Here is an 8,198-nt window from a genome sequence, read left to right on the forward strand (position 1 = left end):
GAGTTTTCCTCCCTAGTTTGCCCTAAACTAGGACACAGCATTTCAAGGGTTTAAAGCTGCATTTCAGGGTACCTCTACCCACGCCCCGGCACTAAATATTTCCAACAGGAGCGAGTCCAGCAGGTATGTAACGGTAATGCCAACTGGGAGTCTATTCTTTTTCTTATTTTCATTTATAATGTAGAGAGCCCTAATTAGAGGTCCCTATGAGACACCATTCATATCTATACTATTCTTCTCCACCCTAATTAATCACAGGGGGAGTGCTACTTAGTAATCACTAATACATAATTATGCAAGTCCATAAATTATCCAACTTAGCCGGCAACACTGCTGAAACACAAAGTTTTGCTTCTTACCTTTTTTTTTTCCTTTGCTCCATTGCTCTGAGTAATTGCAGTAAAAAAAGAAAACACTGTCTTTTCCCAAAGAGTTTTCTTCTACGCAGAGCTCCTTACCTCAATTTTAACTCAGAGGAGCCAAACAGCTAAGGTCCCTCTGAGGGCTTTTATACCCGGTGGGATTTGCCGCCTCCCTTTTCCCAGGCATTGTGGGAAAAAGAGGCGGGCTCAATTAGGGGTATATTAACCCCAGGCTGTGCTAAAGGGCATTATTCCCTCCAAGGGAATCAGCTGGGCTAAAGAGCTTGTCTCTCATTTCAGCGAAGAGGCTCTTTCAATTTACTCCAGCCTGTTTTTAGCAGGTATCTTTTGGGCATTTGAAGCAGCAGAGGTTTTGAAAACACCTTGAAGAAAACATTATTGAACACAGGGAGTATTTAAGTTCATGATTTTGGGTTGGGAGTTCAGGGGTGATAAGATGCTTTTATAATGATTCTTCTGTTTGGGTTTTTTTAGGAGGATTGCAGTTTCCTGAAGTTCTAGGTCACGTCAAGTGTGATACTTCAGATTCTCTCAGCAGATTCATCGTGACACAAAAGGGAACCGCTGCGGCAGCTTTCCTTAGCAGCAGATCGGTCTCTCCGATGGATTCGCTTTGGAGAGATAAGTCGAAAGCAGGGTAGTGGGTTAGGATTCACACCGGTTAGGGTTTCGAGTCAGCTATGGGGAGGGGGAGGTTTGAGAACTGGCCTCTGGGGCCACCGTGAGGGAAAGGCTCACTTTGGCTAACAATGCTGAGGCGGGCAAGGCAGAGCAGTCCCAAAGTGTGTCGTCACTTGTCTGTCGTGCTTTCTGTGTCTTCCGTTCATCTCGTGTAACGTGTCTCTTGCCTTAGTCCTCCCAGGAGCTTATGAGAAACCCCAGGTCCTTCCGGTCATCTCCCATCTTTCGTTCCTCGGCCCGGGGCCGACGCCGGCGAAGTTTCGATTCGGGAGGTCAGACAGGCGTCAGAATCGCATTTCTGTTCCGAAGCATCCGATCGGATGTCTTTTTAGGTCTTGTTCTCAGCTGTGTTGACAGCTGTGTGCAGTCATCTTTCTTTACAGTGGATAAGGACTTGTGCCGATTCAAAGGCAGGCAGAGGCTTCCAGCCACAGGATTCTCAGGCATCCGTCTCCGCGGTTCTCGGAATAAGTCGTTCCGTTAGCATCTTTTTCCTCCGGGGTCATCCGAGCCCGGCGGGCTCGCCTTCGGTCCCCCCTCGGTCATCTCGTTCAGCATTCTCTCAATCCTCGTGAGGACTTTCTCGTCTCAGAGAGTTTTCTCTCCCCGTCATGTCCCCTCGTCTCACGTGTCACGGGTGTCTGGGGGTATTCGGTCCGGAACTGCTCTGCCCTGCCGCCCGGCCCCGTTGCAGGTGTTCAAGGACAAGTCCCGGGCACTTGTAGTGGAGATTCGTAATACGGGCTGTAGTTGGAGTCTAGGTAGTATTCTTATGTTGGCAGAAGGTGTCTGGAGCTGTGAAGTTACCCTGCAGCACTTTGACTTTTTTCCTAACTTTCTTTCAGATGCGGATGGATCGACCTCCCGGCAGAGCGCCCCGTCCCAGATGAGGCGATCCCCCCGAGAAGGTCGGTCACGGTTTTTCTTTGCAGCGGGGCTGGAACCGGTCACTGTGTTACAGCTCTGCTCTTTGTCTTTATTTTTAGGAAGTAAAGCCGGATAGCAGCAGCGAAGGCGAAGCAGGTAGAAGGTGAGCCTCGGTTGGTGAAGAGAAGCAGTTGTTCTTGCTGGGGTCTCAGTTTCTGGTGCAACTTCCAGCATTCCTGCTTGTTTGTGTGTTTTAGGCTGCCTCCTGATGTTGTGCTGAGGCCCCCTCACTGACATGCCAAGAGACCCGGTTTGCTTCTCCGGTGAGCCCCAGCAAATGTTACCGGAGTCTGTGACGAAGCCTCGACCTCGTCCACGTGAAGGTGCAGTCCGGGTAGCCTTTAGCCACGGCCGAGGAGTCGCGGCGAGTCGGGGGCGTCGGGAGGAGCGGCGACGGCGTGCTCAACTTTTAGCGACGCCGCATCGCCTCCTCTCCGTTTATTCTAGGCGTGCCCCGCGACGATGGCGTCCCCCTCGGAGCGTGGCCGAAGCGTGCGGCCCGAGGACCCGGGCGTTCCTAAGAGACGGTGAGTAGGAGCATAGTTGGGTTTTGGTGAATATGCCACTAAGATTCTGCACTTATATTTGGTTTTCTTTGTCGTAGGTGATGATACTTGTCGGAGACGACAGCCTGGTGAGAGAAGACCTTCCCAGACGGCGAGGTGGCTTCGTTTGGCCCCTGACCGGCCTCTCGCCGTGACTCACGTCTTCAGCCATCCGAGAGATAAGCGGAGCCCGCAGAGGGGATCAAAGCAGGGCGGCGGGTCGGGACTCAGATCGGTTTGGGTTTTTGAGTGAGCTTTGGGGATGGGGAGACTCTAGAAATGACCCCCTAGGCCCCATTGGGGGAAAGCCTCACTTTGGCTCGCGATGCTGAGGCGGGCAGGGCAGAGCAGTCCCAGGGTGTGTCGTCACTTGTCTCTCGTGCCTTCCGTGTCTTCCGCGCATCTCGCGTAATATGTCTCTTGCCTTAGCCCTCCCAGGAGCTTAGGAGAAACCTGGCGTCCCTCCGCTCATCTCCCATCTTTGCGTTCCTCGGCCCGGTGCCGACACCGGCGAAGCTTCGATTTGGGAGCTCGGACACGCGTCAGAATCGCATCTCTTTTCAGAAGCATCCGATCGGATGTCTTTTTAGGTCTTGTTCTCAGCTGTGTTGACAGCTGTGTGCAGTCATATTTCTTTACAGTGGATAAGGACTTGTGCCGATTCAAAGGCAGGCAGAGGCTTCCAGCCACAGGATTCTCAGGCATCCATCTCCGCGGTTCTTGGAATAAGTCGTCCCGTCGGCATCTTTTTCCTCCGGGGTCATCCCAACCCGGCGGGCTCGCCTTAGGTCCCCCCTTGGTCATCTCGTTCAGCATTCCCTCGGTCCTCGTGAGGACTTTGTCGTCTCAGAGAGTTTTCTCTCCCTGTCGTGTCCCCTCGTCTCTCGTCTCATTTGTCACGGGTGTCTGGGGGTATTCGGTCCGGAACTGCTCTGCCCTGCCGCCCGGCCCGGTTTTAGGTGTTCTAGGACAAGTCCTGGGCACTTGTAATTGGGGATTCGTAATAGGGGCTGTAGTTGGAGTCTAGGTGGTATTCTTATGTTGGCAGAAGGTGTCTGGAGCTGTGAAGTTACCCTGCAGCACTTTGACTTTTTTCCTAACTTTCTTTCAGATGTGGATGGATCGACCTCCCGGCAGAGCGCAGTATCCCAGATGAGGCGATCCCCCTGAGAAGGTCGGTCACGGTTCTTCTTTGCAGCAGGGCTGGAGCCAGTCACTGTGTTACAGCTCTAGTCTTTGTCTTTTTTTTTCAGGAAGTAAAGCCGGATAGCAGCAGCGAAGGTGAAGCATTGTGAAGGTGAGCCTCGGTTGGTGAAGAGAAGCAGTTCTTCTTGCTGGGGTCTCAGTTTCTGCTATAACTTTAATCCCTTGTTTTTTCATTTTAGGTGGTCTACTTGCAAGATATCCCAGCCCAGGATGCCAGAGGACAGGTGGGTGCAAGCTCTAAGTGTGTTTTGGTGTTTAAGTACCTGGTTTGCTGATAATGTTTAGTTCTCTCAGATAGAATGAAAGAACCACATCACGAATCCCACCTTGTGGATCCTGACACGAATCGGTGTCACGGACAGGATTCTGAGAGACAGAAGGGGTCGCAGATTTGTTGTGCATTCAGTCTCGGGCAAAGACGTTTCGCCTCAGCCGCCCCTAGCCTGCCACGCCGGTGAGCAGTGTCTAGAAAGCAAGGGAGGTGATTCGAATTTCTTAAGAACTGCACACGCCTCGATGCAAAGCACCCCACACTCATTTGAGGGCTCTGTCTTCAGAATTTTACAAGGGATATTTGAGTACCAGAGTTTGGACTGACTGATTTTTCTGTTTAAAGTACTTGTTTGCTGATCATGTTTAGTTCTCTCAGATAGAATGAAAGAACCACATCACAAATCCCACCTTTTGGATCCGGACACGAATCGGTGTCACGGACAGGATTCTGAGAGACAGAAGGGGTTGCAGATTTGTTGTGCACTCAGTCTCGGGCAAAGACGTTTCGCCTTAGCCGCCCCTAGCCTGCCATGCCGATGAGCAGTGCCTAGAAAGCAAGGGAGGCGATTTGAATTTCTCAAAAACTGCACATGCCTCGGCGCAAAGCACCCCACACTCATTTGAGGGCTCTGTCTTCAGAATTTTACAAGGGATATTTGAGTACGAGAGGTGGGACTGACTGATTTTTCTGTTTAAAGTACTTGTTTGCTGATAATGTTTAGTTCTCTAAGATAGAATGAAAGAACCACATCACAAATCCCACCTCGTGGATCCCGACAAGAATCGGTGTCACGGACAGGATTCTGAGAGACAGAAGGGGTTGCAGATTTGTCGTGCACTCGGTATCGGGGGAAAGACGTTTCGCCTCAGCCGCCCCTAGCCTGCCACGCCGGTGAGCAGTGTCTAGAAAGCAAGGGAGGCGATTCGAATTTTTTAAAAACTGCACACGCCTAGATGCAATGCACCCCACACTCGTTTGAGGGCTCTGTCTTCAGAACTTTACAGGGGATCTTTGAGTACGAGAGGTCGGACTGAGTGGTTTTTCTTCTGTTTAAGTCCCTGGTTGGCTGACAAGCGTTTGTAGTCCAAGATGGAATAAAGGAACCGCATCAGGAATTCCACCTTGCGGACGGTGCCAGTCATATTTTCTGTTTCGTCCGAGGTTCCGTGCAGAGAGGCAGAGCCCAAGTTTGCGATCGGCCGCACCGAAGCCGGCGCGGGGGACGTCTTGATGTACACATCCTATCGAGGATGGGTCTTGTCCTATTACGTTACAAAAGGTAAGGGTCACAGGTGGAAGTTGGGATCAGGTGAAAAAGCATTTATAATCAGTGGAGCCAATTTGAAGTTAAGGTACAGGACAGGGCTGTAGTGGGGTGGGCCCCCCTGAAGCCAAGGGAGAGGGTTTCTTTTCGAGCTCCCCAGAGCTTTTGCCGGGCAGGGCAGTTCCAATCCATCCTCTCACGCTCTCGCGTTTCACGTCGTCGGCCGTCTCAGCCTCTCGATGTCGTCGTGGATTTTTTCGTCCGAGGAACCGGCCTTCGCGTCCCCGCGGCTATTGCCACGTTCACCCGGCAGACATCGCCTGCGCTCGCCTCTGTAAAGTGCCTTGTGCTGTGCTCGCCTCTGTAAAGTGCCTTGTGCTGTGCTCGCCTCTGTAAAGTGCCTTGTGCTGTGCTCGCCTCTGTAAAGTGCCTTGTGCTGTGCTCGCCTCTGTAAAGTGCCTTGTGCTGTGCTCGCCTCTGTAAAGTGCCTTGTGCTGTGCTCGCCTCTGTAAAGTGCCTTGTGCTGTGCTCGCCTCTGTAAAGTGCCTTGTGCTGTGCTCGCCTCTGTAAAGTGCCTTGTGCTGTGCTCGCCTCTGTAAAGTGCCTTGTGCTGTGCTCGCCTCTGTAAAGTGCCTTGTGCTGTGCTCGCCTCTGTAAAGTGCCTTGTGCTGTGCTCGCCTCTGTAAAGTGCCTTGTGCTGTGCTCGCCTCTGTAAAGTGCCTTGTGCTGTGCTCGCCTCTGTAAAGTGCCTTGTGCTGTGCTCGCCTCTGTAAAGTGCCTTGTGCTGTGCTCGCCTCTGTAAAGTGCCTTGTGCTGTGCTCGCCTCTGTAAAGTGCCTTGTGCTGTGCTCGCCTCTGTAAAGTGCCTTGTGCTGTGCTCGCCTCTGTAAAGTGCCTTGTGCTGTGCTCGCCTCTGTAAAGTGCCTTGTGCTGTGCTCGCCTCTGTAAAGTGCCTTGTGCTGTGCTCGCCTCTGTAAAGTGCATTGGTTTGGAGCTGCCCTGCCCTGGCCCATAGTTAGAGTTAGGTAGAACAGGTATAAAAGGTTATAGTTCCTCTTTTCTATGAGGTTTTTGTGTATAAAATGTGTGGGCCTAGAGGGGGGCTGAGTCATAGCTGTCATACAATCCCTCACTGACCACCTTGTGTTGTCTTGCAGGTCTCTGATGCCTATTTTCTGAGGATCTACCATTTGATGTTGAGAAGCAGCAGCGAGAAGATGTCTCGGGGCATTTTGTTCAGCACAGTGTTTCAAATAAGGGTTGTGGTCACTGTGTGAGTTAGAGTCTCCTGCTGTGTGTCAGAGCGTGTCTGTCTGTGAGAGTCGGTGGGTCTGGGTGTGCTTGTGTGTGTGTGTGTTGTGCGGTTCTAACCTTGTGTGTATTGCTTTTGCTTTTCAGGACTTTAAATTAACTTTTAAATTTAGAATAAAAAATCCCCAGCTGGGGGGGTTTTTTTTTTTTCCCTCCCAGCTGGGGTTTTTTTTCCTCGGTCCCGGCCGGTCTGCGAGGCGACAGTCATCGCCTAAGTTTGGGCACGGACCGGCCCCGGACCGGGGTTTTCGTCAGGCAGGGTTATTTCGAGGCCCCCGGGAACCGAGTTCCCGTGGGGTAGGAGGGGTGTGTGTTGTCGGGTTCTAACCTTGTGTGTATTGCTTTTCAGGACTTTAAATTCACTTTTAAATTTAGAATAAAAAATCCCCAGCTGGGGTTTTTTTTTTTTTTTCCCTCCCAGCTGGGGTTTTTTTTCCTCGGTCCCGGCCGGTCTGCGAGGCGCCAGTCATCGCCTAAGTTTGGGCACGGACCGGCCCCGGACCAGGGTTTTCGTCAGGCAGGCTGATTTCGAGGCTCCTGGGAACCACGTTCCTGAGGACCGCCGATGGCAGGGTTATAACGGGGCGGTCGAGAGGAGAGCGAAGGTGAGCGTGTGTGTGAGCAGAAGCTGGCTTCTGTGGCGAATGAGTATTGTGTTTTCTGCGTGCTACTTGTGGTTTGGGGGAGCAGTAATAATGAAACAGCATGTATTGTCCTTTTCAGAAATGGTTATATTACGTTAATATGTATTTGGCTTGTATTGTTCTGTATTTGCTGCTGTGTTTCTCTGTATTGCTCTGTATCTGAATTAGGAGTTTTTCAGCGTGTACAGCAATTGTATTGTATTGTAATGCATTTGTATCCAGTTTCTATGTGTTTTTCTGTACTGTAAATAAATTCATTCAATAAAGTTGCCTCACCCCCAATAAAGATGATCCCCCCCACCCCCTCCTCCCCAACCCCTGTGTCTTTGGTGTGGTGTAGTCATTATTTTCATTCTATTTCTTGCTTTTCTGTCTCTTTCTAACCTTATTTCTGTCTGTCACTTCCTCTATTTTTCTGTTTCTTTGCTCTCTGACTCCAACCCTTTATTTTCCCTCCAACTCTGTTTCCTTTCCTTCTAGCTCCGAGTTAGACAGACAGCAAATGGAGTCGATTCTTTTCCACTGTAACTCAGTTCCAGTGAACAGGAATCGTCTCTGTTTCCTTTCTCTCTACCTCTGAGTTAGACAGAAAAGAAATAGAGTTGGTTTCTCTCCACTCTCCCTCTGTCTCTTTTCTCTCCAACTCTGTTTCTTTTCCCTCTAGCTCCGAGTTGGACAGACAGCAAATGGAGTCGATTCCTTTCCCCTCTAACTCTGAGTTACAGGGACCAGGCATCGTCTCTGTTTCCTTTCTCTCCACCTCTGAGTTAGACAGAAAAGAAATAGAGTCGGTTTGTCTCCACCCTTCCTCTGTTTCTTTTCCCTCTTGCTCCGAGTTAGACAGACAGCAAACGGAGTCGATGCCTTTCCACTGTAACTCAGTTACAGTGACCAGGAATTGCCTCCGTTTCCTTTCTCTCTACCTCTGAGTTAGACAGAAAAGAAGTAGAGCTGTTTTCTTTTC

General features: G+C 50.8%; 1 long non-coding RNA gene across 1 annotated transcript; it reads left to right on the forward strand.

The window, feature by feature from the left end:
• The first annotated feature begins 1,784 nt into the window (after positions 1 to 1,784).
• LOC131572739 (uncharacterized) lies at positions 1,785 to 6,820 on the forward strand. Its single transcript, XR_009276041.1, has 5 exons — positions 1,785 to 1,972; positions 2,051 to 2,094; positions 3,922 to 3,966; positions 5,178 to 5,295; positions 6,437 to 6,820. It is a non-coding gene; the product is annotated as an uncharacterized LOC131572739 (long non-coding RNA).
• Positions 6,821 to 8,198: the final 1,378 nt, after the last annotated feature.

This window comes from Poecile atricapillus, chromosome Z, assembly GCF_030490865.1.
Source record: "Poecile atricapillus isolate bPoeAtr1 chromosome Z, bPoeAtr1.hap1, whole genome shotgun sequence".
NCBI lineage: Eukaryota > Metazoa > Chordata > Aves > Passeriformes > Paridae > Poecile > Poecile atricapillus.